Here is a 19,976-nt window from a genome sequence, read left to right on the forward strand (position 1 = left end):
ACACAGTCTAGGAGAAACTTATGATTATTTGTAATTAGCACATCGTAAGAATTTCCTAAAAAATGAAACATAGTCACCTAAGGCAGACGAGGTGGCCGAGTGGTTAAGGCGATGGACTGCTAATCCATTGTGCTCTGCACGCGTGGGTTCGAATCCCACCTTCGTCGGAACGCCATCAGACACTCTTTTGAAGGTGGGCATGTCTCGTAGTACAATTACACTCTCTTTCAAGACACAGCCATAATCCACTAGAAGGGCCCAACTGACTATTCCATTTTGGCAATTATGTCAAATTAAGGGAAGTGTTTTGTGCTTAATTGAAATTAGATCTTTCATGAAGTGTCCAGAGGATTGCCTTTCCCTCACTCCTGGCCTTCTAACTAACCCTGGTCGTAGTGGGCGTAGTGGGGCTCCGCGGAGCTACGCGGAGTGGGCGAGAAGCTACGCCCACTCCCGCACTCCGCGTAGCCCCACTACGCACCTCCCTCCCGCTCTCCCCTACATACATTATTTAAGCAACTACCCTTAATAAAACAATTTTAAAGCACTTACCGTGTCCGGGGCTCGTCCGGGGCTCCCTCTTGGAATAGCGTCGTCCTGGATACCAATGCCCATGCGCGGGAGGCCGCGCATGCGCATTGGTATCCAGGAAGGGACGCTATTCCAAGAGGGAGCCCCGGAAGAGCCCCGGACATGGTAAGTGCTTTAAAAATTGTTTTATTAAGGTTAGTTGCTTAAATAATGTATGTAGGGGAGGGCGGGAGGGAGGCGGGTGGCGGCCGAATCGGCTACGCCCACGGAGTGGGCGTAGTGTTGCCGGCTACGCTGTCTACGCAAAATGCGTAGAAGGCAACACTACGCCTACTCCGTGGGCGTAGCCGATTCGGACGCCCAGGGTTACTTCTAACCAGTTTGGATAGATAGACTGATAAGAAAGCAGCTCTTACTCCTAAAGTTTCAGCCATCTCAAGTGTATGACTGTTGACATATGTCTGCCCCACAGAGACAGATCACTTCTAATAAGTGAGTTCTCTATCTGTCACTGATTGTGGACATACTAACTAGAGCTATCAGTGTGGTCATAAATGTGAATACTCTTATGTTCTCAAATCAAAATGGAGTTTTTCCTACTTCCAAGAAAAGTGTCTTAAGCATGCTCTTCAATTTGTGCACGCATGTAGACATTCAAATGCAACTGCATTTCCATACAGAGTCTCAAAATCATTGATATCTTCATACCGCAGTAAGAATACATGAAGCGATTTACATACTGCAGGCAGGCTGGCCTTGTAGCTCAGTGGCAGAGCACTGGTCTTGTAAACCAGGGTTCATGAGTTCAAGCCTCATCAGGGCCTTTTTATATGTGAGTTTCTGTATGTTGTTTCCAAGTCATTCTTTCTAGGAGTCACACCTTGTCTTAAGTTTGCTTATTGACAAGCTTCCCTTTCCTGCTTTCATCGTATCAAGAAGACTTCATGAAAACCATTGAACCATAAACTATGGCCTCACCCCTTCCGATCGCCTGACGAATGCCTGACAAACGCCATTCTCACCCCGCCGGGCAAGCCCTGCCGGGCAAAGCTAAATAAGCCATGCATATTTGAAGTTCCTTTGAAAGTCAGAGCGAGGACTATGACCTCTGTTCAGACTGAGTCTGCATCCACAGAAAGGATGAAATAAGGATCTAGAAATTTCACCAAGGAGATGTGAACTTCATCCCCCTTAAAATACTTTTCCTCCCAGATGCCCCGGCTCTTAGGCAAATGAGGTTAATCTTCAAAACCCCACCCCCACTAACCATAAATATCCGACTCTCCTGCTGTCCATTCAAATGATACAAGGTATCTTGTACATAGAGAGAATGTGAGAAAAAGCAGAATCGCTTCATAGATTTGGTGACCTTGGATGGGTGGGCTGGATAAAGAAGTGAACCTGATTTCGGGAAAAGGAGTATCGTGATGGGGATGAGGAAAAGAGAACATGGACCACATTCACAAGTTAGAGAAATAAATATATTAGGTTGAATGGTTTTAAAAAGTTAACTTTGAGCATGAATTGTTTTTTTAAACTGCAAAGAATAAAAAAAATCAATGTGGGATTGGAGGCACAATCTGAGCAGAAAGCACCATAAGCTGCTATGGTGCAACTCTTATGTTGACTAGAAACATTAATATGATGACGCTCTTCTTTTGATATGTCTTTCAGTTAAATTTTACTGTAAGTAGCTGATACAGCACTGTTTGCAGCTCCTCAGTATATGGTTATCCCGTGACAACAATGTTTTCATCATATTTATTATTCTACAAATGTATTTTTAAATGCACTGATGTGGTGTTTGCATGCTATGCAAGACGGCACATCATGGAATGTTTATAAGGAGCATCGAATAGGATTGTGATATTTGCACCTGGAAGAGTCGGACACGCAGATCCTGAAAAGAAGTAAAAACTCTCTAGCAAGGGCCGTCTTTCCCCTGAGTTTAATCTTTACTTTTAGTGAAATGGTTTATGAAAAACCAGTAAGCTGCTCCTGGTGAGGCTCGAACTCACAACCTCGGCATGCCTCAATGCAAGTACTGCTGTATAAGTACCGCGCGCTAACCGATTGCGCCACTGGAGCTCACTGTTCTCATACCTCCCCAGTTGAGCCATCTAGAGCTGACCAAGTAGATACTGGCACTGCTCCCTTATTCACTGTGCAAGATCGACTCACATGCTAGCATGTTATCATGACTATTAAAAACTACAGTCCTAATGGAACAGATTTGATAATTCTGCTATATCATGTGCTCTGTCTATTGAACACCACATATATTTGCCAGTTCTGACACAGTCTAGGAGAAACTTATGATTATTTGTAATTAGCACATCGTAAGAATTTCCTAAAAAATGAAACATAGTCACCTAAGGCAGACGAGGTGGCCGAGTGGTTAAGGCGATGGACTGCTAATCCATTGTGCTCTGCACGCGTGGGTTCGAATCCCACCTTCGTCGGAACGCCATCAGACACTCTTTTGAAGGTGGGCATGTCTCGTAGTACAATTACACTCTCTTTCAAGACACAGCCATAATCCACTAGAAGGGCCCAACTGACTATTCCATTTTGGCAATTATGTCAAATTAAGGGAAGTGTTTTGTGCTTAATTGAAATTAGATCTTTCATGAAGTGTCCAGAGGATTGCCTTTCCCTCACTCCTGGCCTTCTAACTAACCCTGGTCGTAGTGGGCGTAGTGGGGCTCCGCGGAGCTACGCGGAGTGGGCGAGAAGTTACGCCCACTCCCGCACTCCGCGTAGCCCCACTACGCACCTCCCTCCCGCTCTCCCCTACATACATTATTTAAGCAACTACCCTTAATAAAACAATTTTAAAGCACTTACCGTGTCCGGGGCTCGTCCGGGGCTCCCTCTTGGAATAGCGTCGTCCTGGATACCAATGCCCATGCGCGGGAGGCCGCGCATGCGCATTGGTATCCAGGAAGGGACGCTATTCCAAGAGGGAGCCCCGGAAGAGCCCCGGACATGGTAAGTGCTTTAAAAATTGTTTTATTAAGGTTAGTTGCTTAAATAATGTATGTAGGGGAGGGCGGGAGGGAGGCGGGTGGCGGCCGAATCGGCTACGCCCACGGAGTGGGCGTAGTGTTGCCGGCTACGCTGTCTACGCAAAATGCGTAGAAGGCAACACTACGCCTACTCCGTGGGCGTAGCCGATTCGGACGCCCAGGGTTACTTCTAACCAGTTTGGATAGATAGACTGATAAGAAAGCAGCTCTTACTCCTAAAGTTTCAGCCATCTCAAGTGTATGACTGTTGACATATGTCTGCCCCACAGAGACAGATCACTTCTAATAAGTGAGTTCTCTATCTGTCACTGATTGTGGACATACTAACTAGAGCTATCAGTGTGGTCATAAATGTGAATACTCTTATGTTCTCAAATCAAAATGGAGTTTTTCCCACTTCCAAGAAAAGTGTCTTAAGCATGCTCTTCAATTTGTGCACGCATGTAGACATTCAAATGCAACTGCATTTCCATACAGAGTCTCAAAATCATTGATATCTTCATACCGCAGTAAGAATACATGAAGCGATTTACATACTGCAGGCAGGCTGGCCTTGTAGCTCAGTGGCAGAGCACTGGTCTTGTAAACCAGGGGTCATGAGTTCAAGCCTCATCAGGGCCTTTTTATATGTGAGTTTCTGTATGTTGTTTCCAAGTCATTCTTTCTAGGAGTCACACCTTGTCTTAAGTTTGCTTATTGACAAGCTTCCCTTTCCTGCTTTCATTGTATCAAGAAGACTTCATGAAAACCATTGAACCATAAACTATGGCCTCACCCCTTCCGATCGCCTGACGAACGCCTGACAAACGCCATTCTCACCCCGCCGGGCAAGCCCTGCAGGGCAAAGCTAAATAAGCCATGCATATTTGAAGTTCCTTTGAAAGTCAGAGCGAGGACTATGACCTCTGTTCAGACTGAGTCTGCATCCACAGAAAGGATGAAATAAGGATCTAGAAATTTCACCAAGGAGATGATGTGAACTTCATCCCCCTTAAAATACTTTTCCTCCCAGATGCCCCGGCTCTTAGGCAAATGAGGTTAATCTTCAAAACCCCACCCCCACTAACCATAAATATCCGACTCTCCTGCTGTCCATTCAAATGATACAAGGTATCTTGTACATAGAGAGAATGTGAGAAAAAGCAGAATCGCTTCATAGATTTGGTGACCTTGGATGGGTGGGCTGGATAAAGAAGTGAACCTGATTTCGGGAAAAGGAGTATCGTGATGGGGATGAGGAAAAGAGAACATGGACCACAATCACAAGTTAGAGAAATAAATATATTAGGTTGAATGGTTTTAAAAAGTTAACTTTGAGCATGAATTGTTTTTTTAAACTGCAAAGAATAAAAAAAAATCAATGTGGGATTGGAGGCACAATCTGAGCAGAAAGCACCATAAGCTGCTATGGTGCAACTCTTATGTTGACTAGAAACATTAATATGATGACGCTCTTCTTTTGATATGTCTTTCAGTTAAATTTTACTGTAAGTAGCTGATACAGCACTGTTTGCAGCTCCTCAGGATATGGTTATCCTGTGACAACAATGTTTTCATCATATTTATTATTCTACAAATGTATTTTTAAATGCACTGATGTGGTGTTTGCATGCTATGCAAGACGGCACATCATGGAATGTTTATAAGGAGCATCGAATAGGATTGTGATATTTGCACCTGGAAGAGTCGGACACGCAGATCCTGAAAAGAAGTAAAAACTCTCTAGCAAGGGCCGTCTTTCCCCTGAGTTTAATCTTTACTTTTAGTGAAATGGTTTATGAAAAACCAGTAAGCTGCTCCAGGTGAGGCTCGAACTCACAACCTCGGCATGCCTCAATGCAAGTACTGCTGTATAAGTACCGCGCGCTAACCGATTGCGCCACTGGAGCTCACTGTTCTCATACCTCCCCAGTTGAGCCATCTAGAGCTGACCAAGTAGATACTGGCACTGCTCCCTTATTCACTGTGCAAGATCGACTCACATGCTAGCATGTTATCATGACTATTAAAAACTACAGTCCTAATGGAACAGATTTGATAATTCTGCTATATCATGTGCTCTGTCTATTGAACACCACATATATTTGCCAGTTCTGACACAGTCTAGGAGAAACTTATGATTATTTGTAATTAGCACATCGTAAGAATTTCCTAAAAAATGAAACATAGTCACCTAAGGCAGACGAGGTGGCTGAGTGGTTAAGGCGATGGACTGCTAATCCATTGTGCTCTGCACGCGTGGGTTCGAATCCCACCTTCGTCGGAACGCCATCAGACACTCTTTTGAAGGTGGGCATGTCTCGTAGTACAATTACACTCTCTTTCAAGACACAGCCATAATCCACTAGAAGGGCCCAACTGACTATTCCATTTTGGCAATTATGTCAAATTAAGGGAAGTGTTTTGTGCTTAATTGAAATTAGATCTTTCATGAAGTGTCCAGAGGATTGCCTTTCCCTCACTCCTGGCCTTCTAACTAACCCTGGTCGTAGTGGGCGTAGTGGGGCTCCGCGGAGCTACGCGGAGTGGGCGAGAAGCTACGCCCACTCCCGCACTCCGCGTAGCCCCACTACGCACCTCCCTCCCGCTCTCCCCTACATACATTATTTAAGCAACTACCCTTAATAAAACAATTTTAAAGCACTTACCGTGTCCGGGGCTCGTCCGGGGCTCCCTCTTGGAATAGCGTCGTCCTGGATACCAATGCCCATGCGCGGGAGGCCGCGCATGCGCATTGGTATCCAGGAAGGGACGCTATTCCAAGAGGGAGCCCCGGAAGAGCCCCGGACATGGTAAGTGCTTTAAAAATTGTTTTATTAAGGTTAGTTGCTTAAATAATGTATGTAGGGGAGGGCGGGAGGGAGGCGGGTGGCGGCCGAATCGGCTACGCACACGGAGTGGGCGTAGTGTTGCCGGCTACGCTGTCTACGCAAAATGCGTAGAAGGCAACACTACACCTACTCCGTGGGCGTAGCCGATTCGGACGCCCAGGGTTACTTCTAACCAGTTTGGATAGATAGACTGATAAGAAAGCAGCTCTTACTCCTAAAGTTTCAGCCATCTCAAGTGTATGACTGTTGACATATGTCTGCCCCACAGAGACAGATCACTTCTAATAAGTGAGTTCTCTATCTGTCACTGATTGTGGACATACTAACTAGAGCTATCAGTATGGTCATAAATGTGAATACTCTTATGTTCTCAAATCAAAATGGAGTTTTTCCTACTTCCAAGAAAAGTGTCTTAAGCATGCTCTTCAATTTGTGCACGCATGTAGACATTCAAATGCAACTGCATTTCCATACAGAGTCTCAAAATCATAGATATCTTCATACCGCAGTAAGAATACATGAAGCGATTTACATACTGCAGGCAGGCTGGCCTTGTAGCTCAGTGGCAGAGCACTGGTCTTGTAAACCAGGGGTCATGAGTTCAAGCCTCATCAGGGCCTTTTTATATGTGAGTTTCTGTATGTTGTTTCCAAGTCATTCTTTCTAGGAGTCACACCTTGTCTTAAGTTTGCTTATTGACAAGCTTCCCTTTCCTGCTTTCATCGTATCAAGAAGACTTCATGAAAACCATTGAACCATAAACTATGGCCTCACCCCTTCCGATCGCCTGACGAATGCCTGACAAACGCCATTCTCACCCCGCCGGGCAAGCCCTGCCGGGCAAAGCTAAATAAGCCATGCATATTTGAAGTTCCTTTGAAAGTCAGAGCGAGGACTATGACCTCTGTTCAGACTGAGTCTGCATCCACAGAAAGGATGAAATAAGGATCTAGAAATTTCACCAAGGAGATGTGAACTTCATCCCCCTTAAAATACTTTTCCTCCCAGATGCCCCGGCTCTTAGGCAAATGAGGTTAATCTTCAAAACCCCACCCCCACTAACCATAAATATCCGACTCTCCTGCTGTCCATTCAAATGATACAAGGTATCTTGTACATAGAGAGAATGTGAGAAAAAGCAGAATCGCTTCATAGATTTGGTGACCTTGGATGGGTGGGCTGGATAAAGAAGTGAACCTGATTTCGGGAAAAGGAGTATCGTGATGGGGATGAGGAAAAGAGAACATGGACCACATTCACAAGTTAGAGAAATAAATATATTAGGTTGAATGGTTTTAAAAAGTTAACTTTGAGCATGAATTGTTTTTTTAAACTGCAAAGAATAAAAAAAATCAATGTGGGATTGGAGGCACAATCTGAGCAGAAAGCACCATAAGTTGCTATGGTGCAACTCTTATGTTGACTAGAAACATTAATATGATGACGCTCTTCTTTTGATATGTCTTTCAGTTAAATTTTACTGTAAGTAGCTGATACAGCACTGTTTGCAGCTCCTCAGTATATGGTTATCCCGTGACAACAATGTTTTCATCATATTTATTATTCTACAAATGTATTTTTAAATGCACTGATGTGGTGTTTGCATGCTATGCAAGACGGCACATCATGGAATGTTTATAAGGAGCATCGAATAGGATTGTGATATTTGCACCTGGAAGAGTCGGACACGCAGATCCTGAAAAGAAGTAAAAACTCTCTAGCAAGGGCCGTCTTTCCCCTGAGTTTAATCTTTACTTTTAGTGAAATGGTTTATGAAAAACCAGTAAGCTGCTCCAGGTGAGGCTCGAACTCACAACCTCGGCATGCCTCAATGCAAGTACTGCTGTATAAGTACCGCGCGCTAACCGATTGCGCCACTGGAGCTCACTGTTCTCATACCTCCCCAGTTGAGCCATCTAGAGCTGACCAAGTAGATACTGGCACTGCTCCCTTATTCACTTTGCAAGATCGACTCACATGCTAGCATGTTATCATGACTATTAAAAACTACAGTCCTAATGGAACAGATTTGATAATTCTGCTATATCATGTGCTCTGTCTATTGAACACCACATATATTTGCCAGTTCTGACACAGTCTAGGAGAAACTTATGATTATTTGTAATTAGCACATCGTAAGAATTTCCTAAAAAATGAAACATAGTCACCTAAGGCAGACGAGGTGGCCGAGTGGTTAAGGCGATGGACTGCTAATCCATTGTGCTCTGCACGCGTGGGTTCGAATCCCACCTTCGTCGGAACGCCATCAGACACTCTTTTGAAGGTGGGCATGTCTCGTAGTACAATTACACTCTCTTTCAAGACACAGCCATAATCCACTAGAAGGGCCCAACTGACTATTCCATTTTGGCAATTATGTCAAATTAAGGGAAGTGTTTTGTGCTTAATTGAAATTAGATCTTTCATGAAGTGTCCAGAGGATTGCCTTTCCCTCACTCCTGGCCTTCTAACTAACCCTGGTCGTAGTGGGCGTAGTGGGGCTCCGCGGAGCTACGCGGAGTGGGCGAGAAGCTACGCCCACTCCCGCACTCCGCGTAGCCCCACTACGCACCTCCCTCCCGCTCTCCCCTACATACATTATTTAAGCAACTACCCTTAATAAAACAATTTTAAAGCACTTACCGTGTCCGGGGCTCGTCCGGGGCTCCCTCTTGGAATAGCGTCGTCCTGGATACCAATGCCCATGCGCGGGAGGCCGCGCATGCGCATTGGTATCCAGGAAGGGACGCTATTCCAAGAGGGAGCCCCAGAAGAGCCCCGGACATGGTAAGTGCTTTAAAAATTGTTTTATTAAGGTTAGTTGCTTAAATAATGTATGTAGGGGAGGGCGGGAGGGAGGCGGGTGGCGGCCGAATCGGCTACGCCCACGGAGTGGGCGTAGTGTTGCCGGCTACGCTGTCTACGCAAAATGCGTAGAAGGCAACACTACGCCTACTCCGTGGGCGTAGCCGATTCGGACGCCCAGGGTTACTTCTAACCAGTTTGGATAGATAGACTGATAAGAAAGCAGCTCTTACTCCTAAAGTTTCAGCCATCTCAAGTGTATGACTGTTGACATATGTCTGCCCCACAGAGACAGATCACTTCTAATAAGTGAGTTCTCTATCTGTCACTGATTGTGGACATACTAACTAGAGCTATCAGTATGGTCATAAATGTGAATACTCTTATGTTCTCAAATCAAAATGGAGTTTTTCCTACTTCCAAGAAAAGTGTCTTAAGCATGCTCTTCAATTTGTGCATGCATGTAGACATTCAAATGCAACTGCATTTCCATACAGAGTCTCAAAATCATAGATATCTTCATACCGCAGTAAGAATACATGAAGCGATTTACATACTGCAGGTAGGCTGGCCTTGTAGCTCAGTGGCAGAGCACTGGTCTTGTAAACCAGGGGTCATGAGTTCAAGCCTCATCAGGGCCTTTTTATATGTGAGTTTCTGTATGTTGTTTCCAAGTCATTCTTTCTAGGAGTCACACCTTGTCTTAAGTTTGCTTATTGACAAGCTTCCCTTTCCTGCTTTCATCGTATCAAGAAGACTTCATGAAAACCATTGAACCATAAACTATGGCCTCACCCCTTCCGATCGCCTGACAAACGCCATTCTCACCCCGCCGGGCAAAGCTAAATAAGCCATGCATATTTGAAGTTCCTTTGAAAGTCAGAGCGAGGACTATGACCTCTGTTCAGACTGAGTCTGCATCCACAGAAAGGATGAAATAAGGATCTAGAAATTTCACCAAGGAGATGTGAACTTCATCCCCCTTAAAATACTTTTCCTCCCAGATGCCCCGGCTCTTAGGCAAATGAGGTTAATCTTCAAAACCCCACCCCCACTAACCATAAATATCCGACTCTCCTGCTGTCCATTCAAATGATACAAGGTATCTTGTACATAGAGAGAATGTGAGAAAAAGCAGAATCGCTTCATAGATTTGGTGACCTTGGATGGGTGGGCTGGATAAAGAAGTGAACCTGATTTCGGGAAAAGGAGTATCGTGATGGGGATGAGGAAAAGAGAACATGGACCACATTCACAAGTTAGAGAAATAAATATATTAGGTTGAATGGTTTTAAAAAGTTAACTTTGAGCATGAATTGTGTTTTTTAAACTGCAAAGAATAAAAAAAATCAATGTGGGATTGGAGGCACAATGTGAGCAGAAAGCACCATAAGCTGCTATGGTGCAACTCTTATGTTGACTAGAAACATTAATATGATGACGCTCTTCTTTTGATATGTCTTTCAGTAAAATTTTATTGTAAGTAGCTGATACAGCACTGTTTGCAGCTCCTCAGTATATGGTTATCCCGTGACAACAATGTTTTCATCATATTTATTATTCTACAAATGTATTTTTAAATGCACTGATGTGGTGTTTGCATGCTATGTAAGACGGCACATCATGGAATGTTTATAAGGAGCATCGAATAGGATTGTGATATTTGCACCTGGAAGAGTCGGACACGCAGAGCCTGAAAAGAAGTAAAAACTCTCTAGCAAGGGCCGTCTTTCCCCTGAGTTTAATCTTTACTTTTAGTGAAATGGTTTATGAAAAACCAGTAAGCTGCTCCAGGTGAGGCTCGAACTCACAACCTCGGCATGCCTCAATGCAAGTACTGCTGTATAAGTACCGCTAACCGATTGCGCCACTGGAGCTCACTGTTCTCATTCCTCCCCAGTTGAGCCATCTAGAGCTGACCAAGTAGATACTGGCACTGCTCCCTTATTCACTGTGCAAGATCGACTCACATGCTAGCATGTTATCATGACTATTAAAAACTACAGTCCTAATGGAACAGATTTGATAATTCTGCTATATCATGTGCTCTGTCTATTGAACACCACATATATTTGCCAGTTCTGACACAGTCTAGGAGAAACTTATGATTATTTGTAATTAGCACATCGTAAGAATTTCCTAAAAAATGAAACATAGTCACCTAAGGCAGACGAGGTGGCTGAGTGGTTAAGGCGATGGACTGCTAATCCATTGTGCCCTGCACGCGTGGGTTCGAATCCCACCTTCGTCGGAACGCCATCAGACACTCTTTTGAAGGTGGGCATGTCTCGTAGTACAATTACACTCTCTTTCAAGACACAGCCATAATCCACTAGAAGGGCCCAACTGACTATTCCATTTTGGCAATTATGTCAAATTAAGGGAAGTATTTTGTGCTTAATTGAAATTAGATCTTTCATGAAGTGTCCAGAGGATTGCCTTTCCCTCACTCCTGGCCTTCTAACTAACCCTGGTCGTAGTGGGCGTAGTGGGGCTCCGCGGAGCTACGCGGAGTGGGCGAGAAGCTACGCCCACTCCCGCACTCCGCGTAGCCCCACTACGCACCTCCCTCCCGCTCTCCCCTACATACATTATTTAAGCAACTACCCTTAATAAAACAATTTTAAAGCACTTACCGTGTCCGGGGCTCGTCCGAGGCTCCCTCTTGGAATAGCGTCATCCTGGATACCAATGCGCATGCGCGGGAGGCCGCGCATGCGCATTGGTATCCAGGAAGGGACGCTATTCCAAGAGGGAGCCCCGGAAGAGCCCCGGACATGGTAAGTGCTTTAAAAATTGTTTTATTAAGGTTAGTTGCTTAAATAATGTATGTAGGGGAGGGCGGGAGGGAGGCGGGTGGCGGCCGAATCGGCTACGCACACGGAGTGGGCGTAGTGTTGCCGGCTACGCTGTCTACGCAAAATGCGTAGAAGGCAACACTACACCTACTCCGTGGGCGTAGCCGATTCGGACGCCCAGGGTTACTTCTAACCAGTTTGGATAGATAGACTGATAAGAAAGCAGCTCTTACTCCTAAAGTTTCAGCCATCTCAAGTGTATGACTGTTGACATATGTCTGCCCCACAGAGACAGATCACTTCTAATAAGTGAGTTCTCTATCTGTCACTGATTGTGGACATACTAACTAGAGCTATCAGTATGGTCATAAATGTGAATACTCTTATGTTCTCAAATCAAAATGGAGTTTTTCCTACTTCCAAGAAAAGTGTCTTAAGCATGCTCTTCAATTTGTGCATGCATGTAGACATTCAAATGCAACTGCATTTCCATACAGAGTCTCAAAATCATAGATATCTTCATACCGCAGTAAGAATACATGAAGCGATTTACATACTGCAGGCATGCTGGCCTTGTAGCTCAGTGGCAGAGCACTGGTCTTGTAAACCAGGGGTCATGAGTTCAAGCCTCATCAGGGCCTTTTTATATGTGAGTTTCTGTATGTTGTTTCCAAGTCATTCTTTCTAGGAGTCACACCTTGTCTTAAGTTTGCTTATTGACAAGCTTCCCTTTCCTGCTTTCATCGTATCAAGAAGACTTCATGAAAACCATTGAACCATAAACTATGGCCTCACCCCTTCCGATCGCCTGACAAACGCCATTCTCACCCCGCCGGGCAAAGCTAAATAAGCCATGCATATTTGAAGTTCCTTTGAAAGTCAGAGCGAGGACTATGACCTCTGTTCAGACTGAGTCTGCATCCACAGAAAGGATGAAATAAGGATCTAGAAATTTCACCAAGGAGATGTGAACTTCATCCCCCTTAAAATACTTTTCCTCCCAGATGCCCCGGCTCTTAGGCAAATGAGGTTAATCTTCAAAACCCCACCCCCACTAACCATAAATATCCGACTCTCCTGCTGTCCATTCAAATGATACAAGGTATCTTGTACATAGAGAGAATGTGAGAAAAAGCAGAATCGCTTCATAGATTTGGTGACCTTGGATGGGTGGGCTGGATAAAGAAGTGAACCTGATTTCGGGAAAAGGAGTATCGTGATGGGGATGAGGAAAAGAGAACATGGACCACATTCACAAGTTAGAGAAATAAATATATTAGGTTGAATGGTTTTAAAAAGTTAACTTTGAGCATGAATTGTTTTTTTAAACTGCAAAGAATAAAAAAAATCAATGTGGGATTGGAGGCACAATCTGAGCAGAAAGCACCATAAGTTGCTATGGTGCAACTCTTATGTTGACTAGAAACATTAATATGATGACGCTCTTCTTTTGATATGTCTTTCAGTTAAATTTTACTGTAAGTAGCTGATACAGCACTGTTTGCAGCTCCTCAGTATATGGTTATCCCGTGACAACAATGTTTTCATCATATTTATTATTCTACAAATGTATTTTTAAATGCACTGATGTGGTGTTTGCATGCTATGCAAGACGGCACATCATGGAATGTTTATAAGGAGCATCGAATAGGATTGTGATATTTGCACCTGGAAGAGTCGGACACGCAGATCCTGAAAAGAAGTAAAAACTCTCTAGCAAGGGCCGTCTTTCCCCTGAGTTTAATCTTTACTTTTAGTGAAATGGTTTATGAAAAACCAGTAAGCTGCTCCAGGTGAGGCTCGAACTCACAACCTCGGCATGCCTCAATGCAAGTACTGCTGTATAAGTACCGCGCGCTAACCGATTGCGCCACTGGAGCTCACTGTTCTCATACCTCCCCAGTTGAGCCATCTAGAGCTGACCAAGTAGATACTGGCACTGCTCCCTTATTCACTGTGCAAGATCGACTCACATGCTAGCATGTTATCATGACTATTAAAAACTACAGTCCTAATGGAACAGATTTGATAATTCTGCTATATCATGTGCTCTGTCTATTGAACACCACATATATTTGCCAGTTCTGACACAGTCTAGGAGAAACTTATGATTATTTGTAATTAGCACATCGTAAGAATTTCCTAAAAAATGAAACATAGTCACCTAAGGCAGACGAGGTGGCCGAGTGGTTAAGGCGATGGACTGCTAATCCATTGTGCTCTGCACGCGTGGGTTCGAATCCCACCTTCGTCGGAACGCCATCAGACACTCTTTTGAAGGTGGGCATGTCTCGTAGTACAATTACACTCTCTTTCAAGACACAGCCATAATCCACTAGAAGGGCCCAACTGACTATTCCATTTTGGCAATTATGTCAAATTAAGGGAAGTGTTTTGTGCTTAATTGAAATTAGATCTTTCATGAAGTGTCCAGAGGATTGCCTTTCCCTCACTCCTGGCCTTCTAACTAACCCTGGTCGTAGTGGGCGTAGTGGGGCTCCGCGGAGCTACGCGGAGTGGGCGAGAAGCTACGCCCACTCCCGCACTCCGCGTAGCCCCACTACGCACCTCCCTCCCGCTCTCCCCTACATACATTATTTAAGCAACTACCCTTAATAAAACAATTTTAAAGCACTTACCGTGTCCGGGGCTCGTCCGGGGCTCCCTCTTGGAATAGCGTCGTCCTGGATACCAATGCCCATGCGCGGGAGGCCGCGCATGCGCATTGGTATCCAGGAAGGGACGCTATTCCAAGAGGGAGCCCCAGAAGAGCCCCGGACATGGTAAGTGCTTTAAAAATTGTTTTATTAAGGTTAGTTGCTTAAATAATGTATGTAGGGGAGGGCGGGAGGGAGGCGGGTGGCGGCCGAATCGGCTACGCCCACGGAGTGGGCGTAGTGTTGCCGGCTACGCTGTCTACGCAAAATGCGTAGAAGGCAACACTACGCCTACTCCGTGGGCGTAGCCGATTCGGACGCCCAGGGTTACTTCTAACCAGTTTGGATAGATAGACTGATAAGAAAGCAGCTCTTACTCCTAAAGTTTCAGCCATCTCAAGTGTATGACTGTTGACATATGTCTGCCCCACAGAGACAGATCACTTCTAATAAGTGAGTTCTCTATCTGTCACTGATTGTGGACATACTAACTAGAGCTATCAGTATGGTCATAAATGTGAATACTCTTATGTTCTCAAATCAAAATGGAGTTTTTCCTACTTCCAAGAAAAGTGTCTTAAGCATGCTCTTCAATTTGTGCATGCATGTAGACATTCAAATGCAACTGCATTTCCATACAGAGTCTCAAAATCATAGATATCTTCATACCGCAGTAAGAATACATGAAGCGATTTACATACTGCAGGCAGGCTGGCCTTGTAGCTCAGTGGCAGAGCACTGGTCTTGTAAACCAGGGGTCATGAGTTCAAGCCTCATCAGGGCCTTTTTATATGTGAGTTTCTGTATGTTGTTTCCAAGTCATTCTTTCTAGGAGTCACACCTTGTCTTAAGTTTGCTTATTGACAAGCTTCCCTTTCCTGCTTTCATCGTATCAAGAAGACTTCATGAAAACCATTGAACCATAAACTATGGCCTCACCCCTTCCGATCGCCTGACAAACGCCATTCTCACCCCGCCGGGCAAAGCTAAATAAGCCATGCATATTTGAAGTTCCTTTGAAAGTCAGAGCGAGGACTATGACCTCTGTTCAGACTGAGTCTGCATCCACAGAAAGGATGAAATAAGGATCTAGAAATTTCACCAAGGAGATGTGAACTTCATCCCCCTTAAAATACTTTTCCTCCCAGATGCCCCGGCTCTTAGGCAAATGAGGTTAATCTTCAAAACCCCACCCCCACTAACCATAAATATCCGACTCTCCTGCTGTCCATTCAAATGATACAAGGTATCTTGTACATAGAGAGAATGTGAGAAAAAGCAGAATCGCTTCATAGATTTGGTGACCTTGGATGGGTGGGCTGGATAAAGAAGTGAACCTGATTTCGGGAAAAGGAGTATCGTGATGGGGATGAGGAAAAGAGAACATGGACCACATTCACAAGTTAGAGAAATAAATATATTAGGTTGAATGGTTTTAAAAAGTTAACTTTGAGCATGAATTGTGTTTTTTAAACTGCAAAGAATAAAAAAAATCAATGTGGGATTGGAGGCACAATGTGAGCAGAAAGCACCATAAGCTGCTATGGTGCAACTCTTATGTTGACTAGAAACATTAATATGATGACGCTCTTCTTTTGATATGTCTTTCAGTAAAATTTTATTGTAAGTAGCTGATACAGCACTGTTTGCAGCTCCTCAGTATATGGTTATCCCGTGACAACAATGTTTTCATCATATTTATTATTCTACAAATGTATTTTTAAATGCACTGATGTGGTGTTTGCATGCTATGTAAGACGGCACATCATGGAATGTTTATAAGGAGCATCGAATAGGATTGTGATATTTGCACCTGGAAGAGTCGGACACGCAGAGCCTGAAAAGAAGTAAAAACTCTCTAGCAAGGGCCGTCTTTCCCCTGAGTTTAATCTTTACTTTTAGTGAAATGGTTTATGAAAAACCAGTAAGCTGCTCCAGGTGAGGCTCGAACTCACAACCTCGGCATGCCTCAATGCAAGTACTGCTGTATAAGTACCGCTAACCGATTGCGCCACTGGAGCTCACTGTTCTCATTCCTCCCCAGTTGAGCCATCTAGAGCTGACCAAGTAGATACTGGCACTGCTCCCTTATTCACTGTGCAAGATCGACTCACATGCTAGCATGTTATCATGACTATTAAAAACTACAGTCCTAATGGAACAGATTTGATAATTCTGCTATATCATGTGCTCTGTCTATTGAACACCACATATATTTGCCAGTTCTGACACAGTCTAGGAGAAACTTATGATTATTTGTAATTAGCACATCGTAAGAATTTCCTAAAAAATGAAACATAGTCACCTAAGGCAGACGAGGTGGCTGAGTGGTTAAGGCGATGGACTGCTAATCCATTGTGCCCTGCACGCGTGGGTTCGAATCCCACCTTCGTCGGAACGCCATCAGACACTCTTTTGAAGGTGGGCATGTCTCGTAGTACAATTACACTCTCTTTCAAGACACAGCCATAATCCACTAGAAGGGCCCAACTGACTATTCCATTTTGGCAATTATGTCAAATTAAGGGAAGTATTTTGTGCTTAATTGAAATTAGATCTTTCATGAAGTGTCCAGAGGATTGCCTTTCCCTCACTCCTGGCCTTCTAACTAACCCTGGTCGTAGTGGGCGTAGTGGGGCTCCGCGGAGCTACGCGGAGTGGGCGAGAAGCTACGCCCACTCCCGCACTCCGCGTAGCCCCACTACGCACCTCCCTCCCGCTCTCCCCTACATACATTATTTAAGCAACTACCCTTAATAAAACAATTTTAAAGCACTTACCGTGTCCGGGGCTCGTCCGAGGCTCCCTCTTGGAATAGCGTCATCCTGGATACCAATGCGCATGCGCGGGAGGCCGCGCATGCGCATTGGTATCCAGGAAGGGACGCTATTCCAAGAGGGAGCCCCGGAAGAGCCCCGGACATGGTAAGTGCTTTAAAAATTGTTTTATTAAGGTTAGTTGCTTAAATAATGTATGTAGGGGAGGGCGGGAGGGAGGCGGGTGGCGGCCGAATTGGCTACGCACACGGAGTGGGCGTAGTGTTGCCGGCTACGCTGTCTACGCAAAATGCGTAGAAGGCAACACTACGCCTACTCCGTGGGCGTAGCCGATTCGGACGCCCAGGGTTACTTCTAACCAGTTTGGATAGATAGACTGATAAGAAAGCAGCTCTTACTCCTAAAGTTTCAGCCATCTCAAGTGTATGACTGTTGACATATGTCTGCCCCACAGAGACAGATCACTTCTAATAAGTGAGTTCTCTATCTGTCACTGATTGTGGACATACTAACTAGAGCTATCAGTATGGTCATAAATGTGAATACTCTTATGTTCTCAAATCAAAATGGAGTTTTTCCTACTTCCATGAAAAGTGTCTTAAGCATGCTCTTCAATTTGTGCACGCATGTAGACATTCAAATGCAACTGCATTTCCATACAGAGTCTCAAAATCATAGATATCTTCATACCGCAGTAAGAATACATGAAGCGATTTACATAGTGCAGGAAGGCTGGCCTTGTAGCTCAGTGGCAGAGCACTGGTCTTGTAAACCAGGGGTCATGAGTTCAAGCCTCATCCGGGCCTTTTTATATGTGAGTTTCTGTATGTTGTTTCCAAGTCATTCTTTCTAGGAGTCACACCTTGTCTTAAGTTTGCTTATTGACAAGCTTCCCTTTCCTGCTTTCATCGTATCAAGAAGACTTCATGAAAACCATTGAACCATAATCTATTGCCTCACCCCTTCCGATCGCCTGACGAACGCCTGACAAACGCCATTCTCACCCCGCCGGGCAAAGCCAAATAAGCCATGCATATTTGAAGTTCCTTTGAAAGTCAGAGCGAGGACTATGACCTCTGTTCCGACTGAGTCTGCATCCACAGAAAGGATGAAATAAGGATCTAGAAATTTCACCAAGGAGATGTGAACTTCATCCCCCTTAAAATACTTTTCCTCCCAGATGCCCCGGCTCTTAGGCAAATGAGGTTAATCTTCAAAACCCCACCCCCACTAACCATAAATATCCGACTCTCCTGCTGTCCATTCAAATGATACAAGGTATCTTGTACATAGAGAGAATGTGAGAAAAAGCAGAATCGCTTCATAGATTTGGTGACCTTGGATGGGTGGGCTGGATAAAGAAGTGAACCTGATTTCAGGAAAAGGAGTATCGTGATGGGGATGAGGAAAAGAGAACATGGACCACATTCACAAGTTAGATAAATAAATATATTAGGTTGAATGGTTTTAAAAAGTTAACTTTGAGCATGAATTGTTTTTTTAAACTGCAAAGAATAAAAAAAATCAATGTGGGATTGGAGGCACAATCTGAGCAGAAAGCACCATAAGCTGCTATGGTGCAACTCTTATGTTGACTAGAAACATTAATATGATGACGCTCTTCTTTTGATATGTCTTTCAGTTAAATTGTATTGTAAGTAGCTGATACAGCACTGTTTGCAGCTCCTCAGTATATGGTTATCCCGTGACAACAATGTTTTCATCATATTTATTATTCTACAAATGTATTTTTAAATGCACTGATGTGGTGTTTGCATGCTATGTAAGACGGCACATCATGGAATGTTTATAAGGAGCATCGAATAGGATTGTGATATTTGCACCTGGAAGAGTCGGACACGCAGAGCCTGAAAAGAAGTAAAAACTCTCTAGCAAGGGCCGTCTTTCCCCTGAGTTTAATCTTTACTTTTAGTGAAATGGTTTATGAAAAACCAGTAAGCTGCTCCAGGTGAGGCTCGAACTCACAACCTCGGCATGCCTCAATGCAAGTACTGCTGTATAAGTACCGCTAACCGATTGCGCCACTGGAGCTCACTGTTCTCATTCCTCCCCAGTTGAGCCATCTAGAGCTGACCAAGTAGATACTGGCACTGCTCCCTTATTCACTGTGCAAGATCGACTCACATGCTAGCATGTTATCATGACTATTAAAAACTACAGTCCTAATGGAACAGATTTGATAATTCTGCTATATCATGTGCTCTGTCTATTGAACACCACATATATTTGCCAGTTCTGACACAGTCTAGGAGAAACTTATGATTATTTGTAATTAGCACATCGTAAGAATTTCCTAAAAAATGAAACATAGTCACCTAAGGCAGACGAGGTGGCTGAGTGGTTAAGGCGATGGACTGCTAATCCATTGTGCCCTGCACGCGTGGGTTCGAATCCCACCTTCGTCGGAACGCCATCAGACACTCTTTTGAAGGTGGGCATGTCTCGTAGTACAATTACACTCTCTTTCAAGACACAGCCATAATCCACTAGAAGGGCCCAACTGACTATTCCATTTTGGCAATTATGT

General features: G+C 44.2%; 19 non-coding genes across 19 annotated transcripts; 15 read left to right on the forward strand and 4 right to left on the reverse strand.

The window, feature by feature from the left end:
• The first annotated feature begins 85 nt into the window (after positions 1 to 85).
• TRNAS-GCU (transfer RNA serine (anticodon GCU)) lies at positions 86 to 167 on the forward strand. The gene has a single exon. It is a non-coding gene; the product is annotated as a tRNA-Ser (tRNA).
• Positions 168 to 1,283: 1,116 nt separating this feature from the next.
• On the forward strand, positions 1,284 to 1,355 carry TRNAT-UGU (transfer RNA threonine (anticodon UGU)). Its single transcript has one exon. It is a non-coding gene; the product is annotated as a tRNA-Thr (tRNA).
• Positions 1,356 to 2,524: 1,169 nt separating this feature from the next.
• Positions 2,525 to 2,619, reverse strand: TRNAI-UAU (transfer RNA isoleucine (anticodon UAU)). Its single transcript has 2 exons — positions 2,582 to 2,619; positions 2,525 to 2,560 (listed from the first exon to the last, which is right to left on the reverse strand). It is a non-coding gene; the product is annotated as a tRNA-Ile (tRNA).
• Positions 2,620 to 2,911: 292 nt separating this feature from the next.
• TRNAS-GCU (transfer RNA serine (anticodon GCU)) lies at positions 2,912 to 2,993 on the forward strand. The gene has a single exon. It is a non-coding gene; the product is annotated as a tRNA-Ser (tRNA).
• A 1,116-nt stretch (positions 2,994 to 4,109) lies between these two features.
• TRNAT-UGU (transfer RNA threonine (anticodon UGU)) lies at positions 4,110 to 4,181 on the forward strand. The gene has a single exon. It is a non-coding gene; the product is annotated as a tRNA-Thr (tRNA).
• A 1,173-nt stretch (positions 4,182 to 5,354) lies between these two features.
• TRNAI-UAU (transfer RNA isoleucine (anticodon UAU)) lies at positions 5,355 to 5,449 on the reverse strand. Its single transcript has 2 exons — positions 5,412 to 5,449; positions 5,355 to 5,390 (listed from the first exon to the last, which is right to left on the reverse strand). It is a non-coding gene; the product is annotated as a tRNA-Ile (tRNA).
• A 292-nt stretch (positions 5,450 to 5,741) lies between these two features.
• TRNAS-GCU (transfer RNA serine (anticodon GCU)) lies at positions 5,742 to 5,823 on the forward strand. The gene has a single exon. It is a non-coding gene; the product is annotated as a tRNA-Ser (tRNA).
• A 1,116-nt stretch (positions 5,824 to 6,939) lies between these two features.
• Positions 6,940 to 7,011, forward strand: TRNAT-UGU (transfer RNA threonine (anticodon UGU)). The gene has a single exon. It is a non-coding gene; the product is annotated as a tRNA-Thr (tRNA).
• A 1,169-nt stretch (positions 7,012 to 8,180) lies between these two features.
• Positions 8,181 to 8,275, reverse strand: TRNAI-UAU (transfer RNA isoleucine (anticodon UAU)). The gene is made up of 2 exons: positions 8,238 to 8,275; positions 8,181 to 8,216 (listed from the first exon to the last, which is right to left on the reverse strand). It is a non-coding gene; the product is annotated as a tRNA-Ile (tRNA).
• Positions 8,276 to 8,567: 292 nt separating this feature from the next.
• On the forward strand, positions 8,568 to 8,649 carry TRNAS-GCU (transfer RNA serine (anticodon GCU)). Its single transcript has one exon. It is a non-coding gene; the product is annotated as a tRNA-Ser (tRNA).
• A 1,116-nt stretch (positions 8,650 to 9,765) lies between these two features.
• TRNAT-UGU (transfer RNA threonine (anticodon UGU)) lies at positions 9,766 to 9,837 on the forward strand. The gene has a single exon. It is a non-coding gene; the product is annotated as a tRNA-Thr (tRNA).
• A 1,528-nt stretch (positions 9,838 to 11,365) lies between these two features.
• Positions 11,366 to 11,447, forward strand: TRNAS-GCU (transfer RNA serine (anticodon GCU)). The gene has a single exon. It is a non-coding gene; the product is annotated as a tRNA-Ser (tRNA).
• Positions 11,448 to 12,563: 1,116 nt separating this feature from the next.
• On the forward strand, positions 12,564 to 12,635 carry TRNAT-UGU (transfer RNA threonine (anticodon UGU)). The gene has a single exon. It is a non-coding gene; the product is annotated as a tRNA-Thr (tRNA).
• Positions 12,636 to 13,779: 1,144 nt separating this feature from the next.
• On the reverse strand, positions 13,780 to 13,874 carry TRNAI-UAU (transfer RNA isoleucine (anticodon UAU)). The gene is made up of 2 exons: positions 13,837 to 13,874; positions 13,780 to 13,815 (listed from the first exon to the last, which is right to left on the reverse strand). It is a non-coding gene; the product is annotated as a tRNA-Ile (tRNA).
• Positions 13,875 to 14,166: 292 nt separating this feature from the next.
• On the forward strand, positions 14,167 to 14,248 carry TRNAS-GCU (transfer RNA serine (anticodon GCU)). The gene has a single exon. It is a non-coding gene; the product is annotated as a tRNA-Ser (tRNA).
• A 1,116-nt stretch (positions 14,249 to 15,364) lies between these two features.
• TRNAT-UGU (transfer RNA threonine (anticodon UGU)) lies at positions 15,365 to 15,436 on the forward strand. The gene has a single exon. It is a non-coding gene; the product is annotated as a tRNA-Thr (tRNA).
• A 1,528-nt stretch (positions 15,437 to 16,964) lies between these two features.
• On the forward strand, positions 16,965 to 17,046 carry TRNAS-GCU (transfer RNA serine (anticodon GCU)). Its single transcript has one exon. It is a non-coding gene; the product is annotated as a tRNA-Ser (tRNA).
• Positions 17,047 to 18,162: 1,116 nt separating this feature from the next.
• Positions 18,163 to 18,234, forward strand: TRNAT-UGU (transfer RNA threonine (anticodon UGU)). Its single transcript has one exon. It is a non-coding gene; the product is annotated as a tRNA-Thr (tRNA).
• Positions 18,235 to 19,772: 1,538 nt separating this feature from the next.
• Positions 19,773 to 19,854, forward strand: TRNAS-GCU (transfer RNA serine (anticodon GCU)). Its single transcript has one exon. It is a non-coding gene; the product is annotated as a tRNA-Ser (tRNA).
• The last annotated feature ends 122 nt before the right edge of the window (positions 19,855 to 19,976 follow it).

This window comes from Lissotriton helveticus, chromosome 5_1 (assembly GCF_964261635.1).
Source record: "Lissotriton helveticus chromosome 5_1, aLisHel1.1, whole genome shotgun sequence".
NCBI lineage: Eukaryota > Metazoa > Chordata > Amphibia > Caudata > Salamandridae > Lissotriton > Lissotriton helveticus.